The following is a 16,316-nucleotide window of genomic DNA, read 5'->3' as shown; positions in this document are numbered from 1 at the left end:
GCTGTTGTTAAAGATCTGTAATACAAGGACCTTCCTGCTTCAGCATCATTCCACCTAGGGATCTGTGCTTCCTCCAGTGAATAGATATACAAAAACATGGCAACTACTCCCATTTATAACTAGCCTTTGCAGTAAGGTACACATAGAAGGACAACACATATCAAAAACAAACAAAATTTTCCCAGCACACTTATCCGGTAGCCTGCATACAAAAATTAAAAACCGCACAAATTGATCCTGTCTAGCAATTTATTTTTTTGTTAAAAACAGAGTTTTGTTGCACACATTTGCATATATACAGTCAATGGTCACTTTATTAGGTACACCTTGCCAGTACTGGGTTGAACCCCCTTTTGCCTTCAGAACTGCCTTAATTCTTCATGGCATAGATTCAACAAGGTGTTGGAAACATTCCTCAGAGATTTTGGTCCATATTGACATGATAGCATCATTCAGTTGCTGCAGATTTGTCGGCTGCACATCCATTATGCGAATCTCCCCTTCCACCGCATCCCAAAGGTGCTCTATTGGATTTAAATCAGGTGGCTGTAGAGGCCTTTGGAGTACAGTGAACTCATTGTCATGTTCAAGATACAAGTTTGAGATGATTTGAGCTTTGTGACATGGTGCATTATCCTGCTGGAAGTAGCCATCAGAAGATGGGTATACTGTCGTCATAAAGGGATGGACATGGTCAGCAACAATACTCAGGTAGGTCGTGGTCATCGTTTAAACAATGCTCAATTGGTACTAAAGAGCCCAATGTGTGCCAAGAAAATATCCCCCACACCATTACACCACGAGCCTGAACCATTGATATGGGCAGGATGGATCCATGCTTTCATGTTTTTTATTCCAAATTCTGACCCAACAATCTGAATGTCGCAACTCAAATCGAGACTCATCAGACCAGGCAACGTTTTTCCAATCTTCTATTGTCTTTTTCGGACCATTCCCTGTAAAGCCTAAAGATGGTTGTGCGTGAAAATCCCATCCCAAGATCAGCAGGTTTGAAATACTCAGACCTGCCCATCTGGCACCAACAACCATGCCACGTTCAAAGTCACATAAATCCCCTTTCTTTCCCTTTCTGATGCTCGGTTTGAACTTCAGCAAGTTGTCCTCACTACGTCTAGATGCCTAGATGCATTGAGTTGCTGCCATGTGATTGGCTTATTAGCAATTTGTGTTACCAAGCAATTGAACAGGTGTACCTGTTCAATAAAGAGGCCGGTGAGTGTATATGTATATGTGAGCCGCAGTGCCTATGCCAAGGCTCCTTTGTATACTGCTAACCTAACCCTATAATTATGAGAGTCTCCAAGTTGGAGCATAAATATAGAAGTGAATAAACTAAGGGCAGGCTTGCCTGGAGGGAGCCCACCCCTCCATAAAGGCACAGGGATTCATTGGGCACCCAGCAAAAGCACAATGGCAGCTGATAGCATTCAATGCCTCCGCACACCAAGTCTAGTGAACAAGGTTTACAAAAATATGGCAACCACCCCAATTTATAACTAGCCTTTGCAGGAAGGTGCACGAAGCAAAGCCCTGCCCCTACCAAAATGGCTCACAGGCTGAACAAGAAATAATAAGTAGACTCCTCAATCCCACTAAACACTGTGGATGGAAAATTATGCACTGCTGGCTGTTCTATTCAAGCAGCTGCAACACCTGCAGATGCCTGAATACCCAAACAGTGTCTGCATCTGATTGGATGCAGCGAATGTTTGGTTGACAATTTTCTACTGGCTCCTTTTCAGTTGCGTTCTGGTGAGTCAGATCCACTCACTGCCCACTGTGGCAGATTCAGCAGGAATCATAGCAAATTTCAACCATGTATGACCAGCTTGAAGGATGATTTATACTGTATATGCATTTCAGCTGCAGTAAAAATGTCTTGTATAAAATTGTTTCAGAGGACCACTAATCTAATTACCTGAACTATCATGCAGAAGAAGAGTATCTACTTCAGTAATTTCCAGCTTTCAGTAGCATCAGGCAAGACCAGTGTAAATATACCATTCCTGGAATTCATTTTTAAAATAGGTCCAGACAAACAACAGCAGTGACAGCTCTCCAGGGTGCTTACAACTTTTTGGCCCTTGTCTGGACTGAGGTTCTATTACAAGATTGGAGGAGATATTTCTCCAATCAAGTGAAAGAATGACAGTTGGGGGAAGAAGTTCTGCAGAGTCTATTGAGTAACATTCTGCAGGTGAGAATAACTAGACCCACCATGTGAATAGTAACTGGGGTTCCCCCTCTCAATGCAGGGACTGACCTCCCATTTATTGGTGCCTCCATAGTTCTGAGGTCAACGCTACTTGAAGGAGTCAATGAACATTTTGCAATTTAAGGTGCATTTTTTCCCACTTATTCCTAATAAATTAGTTATAGCAGAGGTTTCCCTAGACCTAGACTATTTCAAAGGTTCCTGATATCAGCAGGGATCCCTGTAATTCTAAGTGGATCTTGTCCTCAACTGCTGTGTCCTTCTGGGTCAGCACTGTCCAGAATCACTCACCACTAGCTTGGCATGAAAATTATCCGTAATGTTGCATTGATCAGGAACAATGAGATGTTCATGCATTTGATCGTATTTCGATCAATTAGATTGGTTTGTTAACCCAGAGATGTGATCATATTACAATCATATTTTCTAACTATTGATTCACTTTCCAGTGTATGTTACATCGATCAAATGGGTTGTTATCTATTGATTGATTATTCCGTGATCATTTATTGAAGTCTGGATGGCCAGATTGGGGTTTGACCCAGAAGTCCTTATTATGGAAATCTAAATGACCTAACTTTTGTTCAAAATACACAGACTGAATGCTTCACTGACTAAATCATTTAAGGCTAACCATGGCCTTCTAAATCAGCTTTTCTCAACCTTTTCAAGAAGGAGAAACCATTGAAATACTTTTCTGGCCTCAATGAACCCTTGATAATTATTATATCTACAGCTGACAATACATTAGTGGGATGGTCAATGGGAGAAGAATACTCCTTATATTTGTGGTCATTGGTAAGAATTCCACTATTACAGATAGCTAAAAGATCATTGGCATCAGTAGTTATTCATCAGATAGGCAGCAGTTGCTCATTGCTCAAGAAACCCCTAGAAATCTCTGGAGCAGCCCTTGGGTTCCATGAAACCGTGGTTGCGAAAGATTGTTCTAAACTGTACACCTAATCTTATAAAGTCTGGGCTTTAACTAGGCAAACTAGGCAGCCGCCTAGGGTACACTGCCACTTAGGGGCACCTGGGCACAGCACAGACCGGCACTCACTCTGTGTGGACGCCATCATGTCATGAATGATGTCCGATGTCTGGGGCAAGTGTAGCAGCTGAGCTGCCGCTCCTTCCAGTGTTCTTCTCAGACTCAGTCCCTTACTGCAAGCCGGCTGGCAGCTGCTAATCACTGTGGAGTTCCAGCCATTCTCTTCCCATTCATCAGTGGAGGATGAGCTGCGCCTGCGGAGGAAGGTAATGTCTGACTCTGATGACTCGTGTCTGTGTGAGTGTGATCCAGCCGGCTGGCCAGCCATCCATCACATGTGTAAGTGAGTGATGACATCATCACGATCCCACAGCCTGCTCTTCTAGTGCCTGCTGATCTGTGTCAGTGTTAGTGGTGGTGTGTTGTGACGGATCTGTCACTGTGTGGGATTGCTCAGTTCAGGTGTCCTCTGTGTGTGTGTGTGGGCTGAGCTGCCTGCTGCCACAGCATCTTGTCTCCCCCCATTGCCTGGGGAATCCCAGTCTGGGATCTGTCAGAGTGTGGATCCATCACCCTCCACTCACTGCACCTGTCACCCTGCCACTGCCAACCACAGATACAGTCCGTCCGTGACACAGATTCTGTCTTTAATATTGGTGCTGGTGGCATCTTATGGCACTTGTTTTTGCAAGTGAAAAGACATTTAGCAGATTCATGTTTTGTTGATTTAATATTTTCTACTGTTTTTAAGCACTTGTATTTTTTTGGGGGGAGGGGGCAAGTAGCTGGCCTAGCCTAAGGTGCAAAATAGTCTAGCACTGGCCCTGGTTCACCCACCAAATGTAGAATGAAAGCTGCTTTGTTTCTCCAAATTGCCCCGAAGTTGATTGGCTATTTAAAATACTCACAGGAGCACCGACCTTCACAACACGCTTTAGTAGATCAGTCCCTATGGCTTTAGATAAGACTCACATATTCATCCTACAGCATTTGCAAGTTTGTACGTTTCTAAGTTGTAATGTCCTTACCTTAGCAGAGCAGCCGTCAGCTTAGCTTCTCCCCTGCAATGCTGACATCTTTCTCCCTGCCAGCCGGACAGAATAGAGCTCTTTTCATTTCTCCGAACAGGCACTTGTTAAACAAGCAGAAGTTGGCAGTGATGTATTCTTTGAAGAAAAGTAGAAGTAAAACATTTCTCAGTTATTCAGCCTTTTCTATGACATTTACTACCATACACATGCTGTTCTAACAAAAACAACAATCCAATGGAAAATCTGATTTTTTTTTTCTTAAGGGAGTACTATTGCACCCACCAAATACTGCTGTTTAATACTTTTAGCTCCAGGGAAGGAAACATGTACTGTATGGTGCATGCGCTATACGAGATCTGGTGCATATGTCGTACACATGCATGATAATGGTGCATGATAATGTTCAATATCAAGCTGCCCTAGGTTACATACGGTGCATGCACTAGATCTCATGCAGTGCTTGCGCTGTATGTGATCTGGCGCAGCTTTTTATTCTTCTATAACAAGTCACCCTGGTCTCATATGGTGTATGTGCGAGATCAGGCAAGGTTTCTATGGAAGACTGTGGTAAAGGGGCCTTCCCTGAGTGTACTTGTGTGGCCACAGCCAAATCACTGCTGCTTAAGGAAAACCCAGAAAGAGAACAAAAACTTTTACAAAATGATTATATCTACGAAATAGCCTGTGTGACTTGCATGCACGATCAATTTTTCATTTTGACGGTAAAGGTCCACTTAATAAAATTTAAAAGTTTACATTTAAAAATACAGTCATTATAATGCCTCCATCACATAGAGATCCCTAGCCAACATTATTGACAATTTAGATATCACTCTCTTATGACTCTCAAGTCAATGTGCTATATCCAATGTTCACCTATACATTGCCTATAAATGAGGCTAAGAATCTTTATTTCCCTATACATCTCTCAGAAGTAGTCCACTTCTTCTGGAAGACTAATTTCAATGCCTGCAGGTTCCAAGGGGCATGGTCACTTATACCATCTCTAGGTCGCTGGCAGGGCCATCTTAACAGCATCATGTGCCCCTGGGCAAAGTAATACACTGGGGCCCCTACCAGCCTGCCCCAATGAACGCACCTACTCTAAGGAATTAAAGTATAAATAGTTGATAGAATAAAACATATATTTATTAATACTTGCAATAAAATGTATTTTATACAATAAGAAAACATGCTATAAAGGAAAGACTAATCAACACAAAGGGCACATCATGATGGGGGGGGAGGTGTCACAGCACAGGTTCTGGGATGCTGCCTGAGTCATCATGGGACAGCTTAGTTAACCGCTTTCCCACGGTCCTATAGCAGACATACTGCTACAGGGTGGCAGGGCTGTGCAAAATCACGTGTGTGTGTGTGTCTGTATATATACATGATTTGCATTTCCAGGTGGAGAAAGAGGGGTGAGTGCAATGTTAACCCCTTCCTGCCCAGTGTCATTAGTACAGTGTCAGTGCTTTTTATTAGCACTGTTCACTGTATTAGTGTTACTGGGGATATTAGTGGCAGTTAGTCAGTTCCCCCCCGCAACAGGATGCCCGCCGCAGTACCGCTATATGTCACTGATCGCTGCCATTACTAGTATAAAAAAAAATTCCAGTATATATAGCACCATTTGTAGATGCTATAACTTTCACGTAAACCAATTGATTTACATGTATTGGAATTTTTTTTAGCAAAGACATGGAGCAGAATACATTTTGGCCTACATTTATGAAGAAATTTTATTTTTTACATTTTTTTTATTGGATATGTTTTATAGCAAAAAGTCAAAAATATTGAGTTCTTTTTTCAAAATTGTCAGTCTTTTTTGCTTTTTTTGTAAAAAAAAACTGCAGAAGTAAACAAATGCCACCAAAAGAAGGCTCTATTTGTGGGAAAAAGGACATAAATTTAATTTGAGTGCAGCATTGCACAACCGTGCAATTGTCAGTTAAAGTAATGCAGGCCTGGTCAGGAAGGGGGGTAAACCCTTTGGAGGGTAAGTGACTATCTTGGCAAATCTGGGACTGTTGGCAAGTATAATGTAATGCAAGATTATCATGGGGCCCCCATGAACCTGTGGCCCCTGGGAAGTGCCCAGGTGTGCCCATGCATTAGGACAGCCCTGGGTGCAGGGGCACCCCAAAACTTTCAGAGGGCCAACACAGATCTAGGACTTGTAAAAATCCAATATGTGCAGGGAGCAATCCTAAATCCCAAAGGTTGATATGACAAGAGGAGGGAGATAAGGAAGCACTTAGGGAAGGGGGAAATAAATGAACTGATCACACACCTCTGCTCACTAGTTTCCAATCTCTGACCATGACATTGTGTTATTAAAGCTAGGGTGTCAAGAATGTAACACCATGGCAGATGTGAAGATCCTGAACAGTGTTGGAGCCACCAGGGGCGGACTGACCATTTGGAAACTCGGGCACTGCGCGAGAGCTCAGGGTCATTAGGGGGCCCCATGAGATGCCCCTGGTACCTTTCATAGGCTTTTTTGGGTGTGGTTTGAGTGTGGGCGAGGACACAGGGGCCCCATGATCCCTTATTGCCCGGGGGCCCCATGAGTTGTCAGTCCACCCTGCTTCTAACAAAGTGATGCATAAAGGCCAACTGTCCCAGATTAGCTGGGGGCAGTCACCTCGGCTAACCAATGCTGTGTCCCTAGATCAAAGCATCAACCATATTGGAGTTACTGCACATGCCTGCAACTCAAAAAAGTCTTTAATTGCAAGGATCAGGGCTTCAGGCGGGCAGTCCCCACATATTTATAGGCATGATCTGGGGGAACCAACACTTTAAATGGAAGTGATTTAGGAAGGACCAACCCTTGAATTTTGTGTAATTTGGGCATGTACACCCAGAAGGTGAGTGGACAATATGTGGGCCATGGGCAAGGTTAACAATGTTACAGGATCATAACATTGGTAAGCAGGGAGGTGAGTAAAGAAGACCTGTGTTTTTGCCAAAGCACTGGTTTGCATTATCAGGCTCCTAGGACGTAGTCATGCTGAAGTTTTTTTTAAAGCTTCCTAGCCTGATATCAATTTGACTAAAAGTTGGCAATGGATGGGTAATTTTTTTTTTTGTTCAGCCAACAGGCTGAACATGTCCCTTCAGCATTTCCTTGCTGAACTGGCCAAAGTTCAAGCCATCTATGGCCAGTTGTGGGTCTCTTTCACGCAGCTGTTTAAATGCAACCACAGGATTCCAGCTGCAAGAGCCTAGTCGCAGCTGACTGTGTCCAGGCTCGGACATCCATCCCCAACCACAGCTATCTACTCTGTGTGCAGCTACATGCAAACAGCCTGTCATTAGTTTAAATAGGCTGAGTGATTGTCTCTACACATGCCCCAGTCATTCCAGCTGCAAGAACCGCTGATTCTTTTAGCTGAAATCCAGGACAGCATGATAACGATCGTGTGAAGGAGGCCTTACAGTTTCCTCAATTTTCCTATGCAGTGATATACAACATCCAAATAATAAATCTACCTATGTCAAATTTTTATTTTTTAACCAGATCACAGGCCAATAATTTATAGGCATGTAGGTCTGAAACTCAGAAAACATGCATATTGTACATTTTAAACATGAGCAGCCAGATTCAAAATTTTACTCACATTTGACAAGAAAAGGGGCAGCCTTTAAAAGTAGAAATAAAGGCAAAAAATGTTTTGCTTTGTTTTTTCATTTTGGATAGAGTAAGAGAGAACCCCTGTAGTTTTTTTCTTTTTTTTTTTTTTTGCAAGCTATGTCCCACTGGGGAGCTCTTCCTTTCCACAGGAAATGCGGTGCAGTTCCTGTGTGAATCACATGCGATATACTGCACTGCATATGTGTGAACCCAGCCTGAATCTTGACATGCTCTGTGTATTTCTTCCAGATATGTGCAGTAATCTATTGAGAAGCTTTGCCTCTGTGCAGGAGCTTCCTGTAATAAAGACCGCTCACTGCTGTTCTCTCTCCTTGTGCAGGGTGACTGGTCTTGTCTCTGCCCCCTCCTGTAGTTTTTTGCAGGCAGCCTGTAGTGGGTGGAGCCTGCTGGATCCCAACCACAGCTCTGCTCTTAGCACAGTCTATGTACAGCACAGTGATGATGTCACTGCTACATTGTAAGGTACTATGTGGATTTGTAAAGGTATTTTGTGCACACAAAGTAGATTTATATCCTTTGTGTCTATTGAGGAATATATTTAAATGAAAGTTGTTGTACCTAGAATTCAGTTTTAAATGTCACTTGTAATAACCAGATGGGCCAAGGCAACATATTTCAAGATGTCAAGTCCAGGACTACAGTACGTGATCTAGCACAGCTTGTTATTCTTTCATGACAAGCCACCCTGATCTCATACAGCACATCGGGCCCAGTCCGCAGTTGAAGTATTAATGGGAATAGAAGTCTACACGGCTGCACTAGTGAAACCACCTTTATTACAAAAATTCCATAAAATCAGGTAAAAACATCAAGCAGACAGCAGGGGTATAGGAGGAACCCGCTAACACTTTTCCCACTGTACTAGTGCTTACTCATAGCAGCAGCCGCTATGTGTAAGCACTAGTACAGTGTGAAATGAGATAGCAGGTTCCTTTTACACCCCTGCTGTGTGTTTGATGTTTTTACCCTATTTTTATGGAACTTTCGTAATACTGTTTACATAGTTACATAGTTAGTCTGGCTGAAAAAAAGACAAAAGTCCATCCAGTTCAGCCATAAAAAAAAAAAAAAATTATAATTTTACACCCACAGTTGATCCAGAGGAAGGAAAAAAAAATCCAGCAAAACATGATCCAATTTGCTCCTGCAGGGGTTAAGAATCCTTCCTGATCCCCCGAGAGGCAGTTGGATATTCCCTGGATCAACTTTACCTGTCAATGTTAGTATCCAGTTATATTTTGTGTATCTAGGAAAGAATCCAGGCCTTTTCAAAAGCAATCCACTGAGCTGGCCAGAACCAACTCTTAAGGGAGTCTATTCCACATTTTCACAGCTCTTACTGTGAAGAAACCTTTCTGTATTTGGAGATTAAATTTCTTTTCCTCCAGATGTAAAGAGTGCCCCCTTGTCCTCTGTGATGAAATCAGGGTGAATAACTCTACACCGAGTTCACTATATGAACCACTGATGTATTTATACATGGAGATCATATCCCCCCTTATGTATTATACATGGAGATCATATCCCCCTTATGTATTATACATGGAGATCATATCCCCCCTTATGTATTATACATGGAGATCATATCCCCCCTTATGTATTATACATGGAGATCATATCCCCCTTATGTATTATACATGGAGATCATATCCCCCCTTATGTATTATACATGGAGATCATATCCCCCCTTATGTATTATACATGGAGATCATATCCCCCCTTATGTATTATACATGGAGATCATATTCCCCCTTAATCTCCTCTTCTCAAGAGAGAATAAATTCAGTTCCTCTAATCTTTCCTCATAGCTGAGCTCCTCCATGCCTCGTATCAGTTTGGTTGCCTTTCTCTGCACTTTCTCCAGTTCCCCAATGGTCTTTTTGTAAATTGGTACCCAAAACTGAACTGCATATTCCAGATGAGGTCTTACTAATGATTTGTTCCGGGGTAATATGATATCTCTCTCTGGAGTCTATACCTCTTTTAATACAAGAGAGGATTTTGCTTGCTTTAGAAACCGCAGCTTGGCATTGCATGCCATTATTAAGCTTGTGATCTACCAGAACTCCCAGATCCTTCTCCACCATTGATTCCCCCAGTTGTACCCCCCCCCCAGTATGTATGATGTGTGCATATCCTTAGCCCCCAAGTGCAGAACCTTACATTTATCAACATTAAACCTCATTTGCCACAGAATTGCCCAATTACACAGAGCATTGAGGTCGGCTTGTAAGCTGAAGACATCCTGTAAGGACGTTATTCCACTGCACAGCTTGGTGTCATCTGCAAAGACTGAAATGGGATTTTTAATCTCAGACCCTATATCGTTTATAAATATATTAAAAAGTAAGGGTCCCAACACTGAACAATGGGGTACCCCACTGACAACCCCAGACCATTCAGAGTATGAATCATTAACCACTACTCTCTGAATACGATCTTTTAGCCAGTTTTCTATCCATTTACATACAGATTTTTCCAAGCCGTAGACTTTACCTTACACATTAGCCGTGTGGGGAACTGTGTCAAACGCTTTTGCAAAATCCAAGTATACCACGTCCACCGCCACCCCTCTGTCCAAGTATAACCATGTCCACAGCCACCCCTCTGTCCAAGGTTTTGCTCACCTCCTCATAAAAAGAAATTAGATTTGTTTGACAACTTCTGTTTTTCATGAATCCATGCCGTCTGTTGCTTAAAATATTTTTTTCCCGCAAGAACTCATCTATGTGATCTTTTATTAAACTCTCCAGTATCTTCCCAACTATAGAAGTTAAACTAACAGGTCTATAATTACTTGGTAAAGACTTTGACCCCTTTTAAAATATAGGCACCACATTGGCCTTACGCCGATCCAGTGGTACTATCCCAGTCATTAAATAGTTCTTAAAAATGAAAAATAATGGCTTTGAAATGACAGAGCTAAATTCTTTAAGGACCCGTGGGTGTATGCCATCCTATCCAGGGGCTTTATTCATCTTTATTCTGTCTAAATATTTCCGGACAATATTAGTTGTGAGCCAATGTGGATCATATGGAGCTGTGTCAATACCATGCCCATTATGGACAAGAGCTCCCCCATACTCCTTTGTATACACTGAGCTGAAGAAGGTTTTTAATGAATTTGCCTTCTCTTTGTCCTCAGTCACCCACTCTAGATTATTTTGTAAAGGACCTCCATGCTCGGACCGGACCTTTTTATTATTAATATATTTGAAGAATTTTTGTGGGTTTGTTCTGCTATCTTTTGCAATCTGTTGTTCATTTTAAATTTTTATGGCCTTGATTTCCTTTCTACATATTCTGTTATATTCTTTGTAATGTTTAAACTATGATAGCATTCCTTAATTTTTACATTGAATAAAAGCTCTTTTCTTATTATCTATAGCTTTTTTAACTTTGGCCATAAGCCACATAGGTTTGATTTTTAGCCTTTTAAACTTGTTGCCCATGGGAATATATTTTGCAGTGTGTTCACATACAGTCTTTTGAAGAACTCCCATTTCTGTGTTGTGTTCATCAATGCCAATATTCACTCCCAGTCTGAGTCTTGGAGAGCAGCTCTCAGCCTTTGAAAATTAGCCATCCTAAAGTTGAGTGTTTTTATTTTTCCAGTATGTGCTTGCTGTTTACAACTAACAATAAATGAAATCATGTTATGGTCACTGCTACCCAGATGTTCTTTTATATGGACAATCATAATAAGCTCTGCATGGTTTGAGATTACCAGGTCCAGCAGAGCATCATTCCTAGTTGGGGCCTCTATGAACTGTACCATAAAATTGTCCTACAGTAGGTTTATACATTTTTGTCCTTTAACTGCTCCTGCAGTCCCATTACTCCAGTCAATTTCCGGGTAGTTAAAATGCACCATTATTATCACTGTCCCAGCCCTTTCGATCTGTGCAAGGAGCTGACTCTCCACCTCCTCATTAACACTGGGAGCCTTATAACAAACTCCAATGATTACCTTTGTAGTATGCATCCCCATGTGCAGTTCCACCCATAATGCTTCAGCCTCATCACACTCTCCATCAACTAGGTCCTCTTTCACACTCGATCTGAGATCACTTCTCACATAGAGACAGACACCACCATCTTTTACCCTGTCTCTCCAAAAGAGAACATAGCCAGAAATATTAATGGCCCAGTCATGTGAAGAATGAAGCCAATATTCAGCAATACCAGTTAAATCATAGTTCTTTTCATGCACCAAAGCTTCCAACTCACCTTTTTGCTTGGCAGACTTCTGGTATTGGTGAACAAACACTTTATTTCATTGACACCTTGTGCACATGTATTTTGCATATTTTTTATTTTCGTAGAAATGGTACCAATTGCAATGGCTGTTGGTATCACGGGAACCTTTTTATCATCTGTCATAGTCCTCCCCCCATCTTTCCCCATTCCACTGACCAATAAAGACTGAGCCCTGTCTGACCTGTCTGCCCCATTATAATCTAATTCTCCCTCACCCCTAGATCCTAGTTTAAATACTCCTCCAGCCGTCCCATAAACCTCTCCCTCAGCAAGGCAGACCCCCTTCCATTTAGGTGCAAATCATCTCTAGCATATAGGTTGCACCCCAATGAAAAGTCAGCCCAGTGCTCTAGAAACCCAAATCCTTCCCTCTTACACCAGGTCTTTAGCCATGCATTTAGTTCCTAATCTCCCCCTGTCTTTCCTGAGTTGCACATGGCACAGGTAATATTTCAGAGAATATCACCTTGGAGGTCCTTCCCTTTACCTTGCAGCCTAGTTCTTTAAATTGGTTCTTAAGGAGCCTCCACCTTCCATGTATTCTGTCATTGGTTCCAACATGGACCAAGACAGCTGGGTCATACCCAACCCCTCCCAGTAATTTAATAACCAGGTCCGCCAGGGAGACAGCAAACCATTCTGTTGAGGCAATCCTGGTGACAAATTATTCTATCAGTCCTTATGATTAAAGAATCCCCTATTACCACCAACTGTCTAGGCCTTCCTGAACTACCCTAACCACTCCTCCCAGATGGTCTGCTGTCCCGGCTGCTAGGGATAGCAGTGACATCCAGGGCTGCCACCCCTGAGCTTTTCCACCCCCACATCTTCACCCAACTTGGCAAATCTGTTTGGGTGCTCAAACCCAGGGCCGGCCTTCCTTTTCTGTGAGCCCCTACCACTCCCTCTCGTTACAGTAACCCATCTTCCTACCTGATAATCCTGATTAGCCCCTCCACCCTCCACATCAATCCCATTAGCTACCTTCTCAGAGAGCAGAAGACCCCTTTCAAGGTTGTCAGTTCTGCCTGATGTTGCAACTTGTTCCTCCAGATCTCTAATGCGAGCTTCCAGAAGGGCACATCTGTCGCAGTGGTATCCATCCTGGAGCTGTTGCTCCATTGTTGCATACATGCAGCACCCTGTGCACTGCACAAAACCTTCAACCCTGTTAGAACTCATTATCCCAGTTATAATATTGATATTACTAATAGGAACTATTAGTTGTCACTTACATGTTAGTAGACACAAAAATGAGCAAGCTCAGAGTGAGCTCTTCAGAAAGTTATATAGTACCTTGAGCACCGGTGACCAATTAACAGCTCCCCTCAATCAGCAGACTGAAGGAAGGAAAGAAAAGGTAAAAAAATGCTATTTAAAAAGTGACAGAAAATAAGAGCTGCTAGCAAGACCCCAAAGAAGAAAATAAAACAACTACAAGCACCAGCACTCACCAGCAGTCAAATGCAAAACTGTTTTTTCACTATCCACTCAAATTTCCATCTCTTTTCAGCTTCCAGCCAGCAAAATGTGCCAGGTGGTTTCAATAGTGCAGCCATCTGGACTTCTTTTCTTATTAGGCTTGGCTTGTTAATCTTCAGCAATAGGCTGGTCTGATCTTGTACAGCGCATGAACAGGATCAAGAGCAACGTCATTAGTGGACTGGTAAAAAACAAGGAAGGAAATGCTGGTTCAGCAATAAGGAGGGAAAGAGCTGCGTATTAACATGAAGGATACAGAAAAAGAGGAAGAGAAGATCTAAGCTTTACATTTATTATATACTGTATATAGAGTATAGAGGCAGTCCCTGGGTTATGAATGAGATAGGTTCTGCAGGTTTGTTCTTAAGTTGAATTTGTATGTATGTTGGAACAGGAACTTTTTTAAGTGTAATTCCAGCCATAAAATTATTTTTAGTTTTGGTTAGCATAGAGAAGGGTTAACTGGTCATACAGTGATGTGGAATTACTGACAGGTTCATTGGACAGTATTTGGCAGCATGCGGTGAGCAGCAAGATGGCCTCCAGGAGGTTTCCAGGACCAGCATGATGTCACGCTGCCTCCGTTCTTAAGTATGAGTTGTATGTAAGTCGGATGTTTGTAACTCAATGATTGCCTGTGTACGCATGTACGCAATACAATATTGGAGGGTATCATCAGATTTCATAAACGTACAGGCGTACCTTAGTTTATGAACGCCTCTGTTAACGTAATTTTTGGTTTACGAATGAAAATCCATTGAAAATAAAGGCTCGGTTTACGAATTGTTTTCGCAATACGAACGGATTAATTGGTTTTCACTGCAATTTTTTTAAAATCATGTCTCTGTACAGTACTGTGCCTTTAAAGTGCACTTTATAAAGAGTTTTGAACAGATAATACATTTTATTTTACTTTTTTCTGACCTCCGGAATGGATTAATTGGTCTTCAATGCATTTACAAATTCATTTTTAATCATGTCCCTGTACAGTATTTATGTCATTAAAGTGCAGATAAAATACTTTTTTTTTTACTTTTTTCTGACCTCCGGAACGGATTGATTGATTTTCAATGCATTCCTATGAGAAACCGCATTTCGGTTTACAAATGTTTTGCAATACGAAAAGTCCCGCAGAACTAATTAAATTCTCAAGCCGAGGTATGCCTGTATATATTTGATATCAATGTACATTGTTGTCTCTGGGTACCTTAAAAGTCAGTCTGTTCTCTCTGTGATATTTCAGTACAACAAATCTGGTATCTGTGTCCAGAGTCATGGAAGCAAATGCAAAGGAAAGGTGATGGTTAACCAAAATTAATACAACCCCTATATATCACAATGTTTTATAATACTATTAGGTGGTGTGCCCACATAAAAGGCTTTTGCTTTTTTATAATCTTTTATATAGTACTACAATAGCATTTCCTGATATTCGATCAGAATGGGCAGGTTACTTACCTTCTCCTTGCAATGAAAGCAGTCCATGCTTTGCTTGTATACACTGACAGATCCTGAAAAAAATGTCCCCTTAATTAGTGGCCTGGCTAGACCTCTGTATTTTATTTTTGGAGTGATAGAAGTTGTGCCAACCCTCTTTACCTGTACCTCCTTGCACTCATATGCTCGGCTTTTATGTGGAACATGAAATTGGCGTTATGTTCCCAACTAATAAAAATTCACTCTGCCTGGCAGTAACTTCAATGCAAAATTACAGCAAGCCTAGGTAACGTCTTCCATGTGCAGAGCGGATTCAGCTTTCACATTTGTTTTGATCCAGAAATCCCATGGCTAAATTGAATCCTTATTTTTGTATTTTATGATTTTTAATCATATGATGGCATCCTAGAAACTCAATAACCCAAGCTATAAAGAAAACCTTTCAGCAGACAGACATAGAATCTGCAGTTGCTGACCACGCATTCTGAAAAATCCTGGTAGCCTGGGTGTTATGCTTAATGTTTGCCACACTCATTACAATCTGTACAACCTCCTTTAGATCTAACAAAAATTGTGCAGTACCAAGGCCTTCCGGATTGAATACAGATTGTACGTTCGATGGAACATGTATGGTGATATTATGGAAATCTACAAGTCTGCAGGAAAGCATTCTTGACATAACACAATAAAGGTAACAGTATCTTGAGAAAAAAAAGTAATCCAACCCCAGACAAACATTTACCCAACAGAACCCCTGTTGGGGTTACCATAAATGTGCCTATAGTCATACGTGAATGTGTTGGTTTTTACCATTATGATCTCCTTTCACCTCCCATTATGGAGACAAAACTGGAGGAAATTTCTGCAAACTGAGAGGCAGGTGTCTCCTTTGGAAGATATCTCCTCTGTTCATGTATTGTGATAACTACTGTATTAAATGTTAGATTTCCCATTACTTTCTACAACCCTGACAGTGGTCACCAGATCAAAAAGAAGAGTCAGGCATCCCAACCCAGACAAGGACAGCAAAACCAACCAAACAATCAAACAGTCCTAACCTTTTCACATTGTTTCCAAAACTAAAACAAAAAAATTACTATAGATCAACTCCCCTCCCTGAAGCCTCTTTTGATTTTAGTTCTTCCTTTAAAGACCCAATATTTACCCAGGGCCAGATCTAGCCTATCTGATCTGGGGGTGCATTATAAAAAA

The 16,316-nt window shown here is 41.6% G+C and overlaps 1 protein-coding gene across 1 annotated transcript in view; it reads right to left on the bottom strand.

The window, feature by feature from the left end:
• Window positions 1-4,359, bottom strand: part of COLEC10 (collectin subfamily member 10) — a 68,574-nt gene extending 64,215 nt beyond the window's left edge. The window contains exon 1 of the mRNA XM_089659050.1: window positions 4,259-4,359. The gene's annotated coding sequence lies outside the window, so the exon portion shown is untranslated. The remainder of the gene's footprint in view (window positions 1-4,258) is intronic.
• Window positions 4,360-16,316: the final 11,957 nt, after the last annotated feature.

This window comes from Staurois parvus, unplaced genomic scaffold (genome assembly GCF_062004578.1).
Source record: "Staurois parvus isolate SC_StPar_1 unplaced genomic scaffold, SC_StPar_1.0 ptg000030l, whole genome shotgun sequence".
Lineage (NCBI taxonomy): Eukaryota > Metazoa > Chordata > Amphibia > Anura > Ranidae > Staurois > Staurois parvus.
The sequence above is the reverse complement of the archived record's forward strand: the minus strand, read 5'-3'. Positions and strand labels throughout refer to the sequence as shown.